The sequence below is a fragment of the Tupaia chinensis genome, unplaced genomic scaffold, assembly GCF_000334495.1.
Source record: "Tupaia chinensis unplaced genomic scaffold, TupChi_1.0 Scaffold000217_1, whole genome shotgun sequence".
Lineage (NCBI taxonomy): Eukaryota > Metazoa > Chordata > Mammalia > Scandentia > Tupaiidae > Tupaia > Tupaia belangeri.
The window spans coordinates 1,389,015-1,391,062 of NW_006159692.1; the positions used below are offsets into that span (position 1 = coordinate 1,389,015).

Sequence of the window (2,048 nt, forward strand, 5' to 3'; positions counted from 1 at the left end):
TATTAGGGGCTCTGTGTGTGTGTGTGTGCATGTGTGTGCATGCGTGTGTGTGTGTACCTCAAAAAAGAAGCAAATAAGCTTTTAAAAAAGAAACTACATCTTTCTATTTTGTGTTTATATGCTATCAAATGCTTATAGTCACCCAAACGGTTTACAACCTTTTTACAAGTCTTGTTTTGTCTAATGTACAAATCTTTCTTCAGTCAGTCATACATGGCAGGATCACAGCACTCTGCGGTGGGCTCTCCTGCCAGCCCTAATGATGGTGTGTTCCCCCACCTTACACTGATGCACAGAGTTAACAACTTAAAAATACTCAAGTCAGCAAATGCAGCAGCAGCTTGGTGGAGACACATTGAACTTCAACCTGCAGAAGGTCAGTAAAAGCTTCTGTAAGATCAGACTTGAACTGAGACCTAAGGAATGGTTGAAACTTGGATAGACAGATGGGTAAGAGCAATCAGATCAAATGAAGAGTAAAATACTAGAAAAATAAGAAGCCCTTAGCCTTTCAGAGGCAGTGAGACAATTAGCTGGAAAGGAAGTGATAGGTAAATGTGGAGTGTAACCTAACAAGTTCTATGAAAGGGGCCAGCAGGTGGCATGGGGGTTGAGGTACTAGACTCCTACATGGTCAACTGCAGCTCAAGCGCCAGACCTGGTGGCTTGCTTTCTCAGTTTCTCTTTCTCTGGTGTGTGCCCATAACCTATAACAAATTTTAAAATGATAATAAATAAATTAAATTAAATTTTTTTGAGAGAGATTTTTACCATAGGGCACATGTGCTCACTGGAGAGACAAAAAGACAGAAAGCAAGAAATCATCTCTCAGGGGGTATGGCCACACCAAAATCCCTCTCCTCCATTCTCTCCTTGGGATTTTAGGCAGAAACACACACACATCCAACGTGAGTATTAAGCCAGGAGGTCCAGGACTCGAACCATGTTCTACTACATGAGTTCAATGATATAACCATTGCACCATCTGCTGATCCCAATAAATATTTTTTTAAAAAAAGAGTTCTATAAAAGTTCTTCTCAGTTCTCTCAGGTAATTAATCTCTTTCTTCTCTATGATCCTATCATATTTAAATAATATGTTTCTAGAACATTAGTAACTATTACATATGCAGTAACTGGAGCAGGACCTGCATCAACCCAGAGGCTTTTCCAGAGCTTTTCAGGTGCTCTGATAGACAAGGACCCCCAGGTAGTGTTAGAGGAGCTGACTAAGGCTTTGGAACAGAAATCAGATGATACACAGTATTATTATCAAAGAGTTCATTGTCACAGTCTTCTTGGGCAATACTGTGATGCTATTGCTAATGTAAAGAATTCTCTCAAATTCAATCCAAATAAGTCCACTGCTATTCTGAGAAAAGGGATATGTGGAGAAGAAGGTTCCACATGGCTCCAGTGAACTAGATTTTTCAGGGAATGAAGATTTTCTACTGATAATTCAGCCTCCAACAAACAAGCTAGTGGCTAAACTTCAAGAATTTGAAAGAAACACACCATCCATCAGATGACAAGAAATCACCACTGGATCACGAGAAATATGGGAAAACAAGAAAATACCTCTCTTCCAAGGGAAAATAGTAACTCTTCATCATCCACAAGCAGTTCGGTGAAAATCATGGAAATGTCTGATAAGGAATTTAGAGCATTCATAATGTCGAAGCTAACAGAGATGGAAGAGAAGAGAGATAATGAACTGCTAAAGAGGAAGGAGAAAGAAATTGATGAGTTCCAGGAGATGAGGAAATTCTTGCAAGATCTAAAAGAGGAATTACACACTTTACAAAAGATTCAAACGGAATTGCTAGAGATGAAGTCTATAATACAAGATTCAAAATCTCCCTTGAAAGTATTAAAAGCAGACTAGATCATTCAGAAAATAAAATCTCAGATGTAGAAGAGAAAATGGCTGGCCTAGAAAAATCCACCACGAAGATTGAGAAAATGGCCCCAAAATTTGAGAATAATATGCGAGAAGTACTGGATATCATCAAACGTCCAAATATCCGGATAATTGGCATTCCAGAAGG

General features: G+C 39.0%; 1 pseudogene; it reads left to right on the top strand.

The window, feature by feature from the left end:
- The first annotated feature begins 213 nt into the window (after positions 1-213).
- LOC102488502 (protein SGT1 homolog pseudogene) overlaps positions 214-2,048 on the top strand; it is a 3,687-nt pseudogene continuing 1,852 nt past the window's right edge.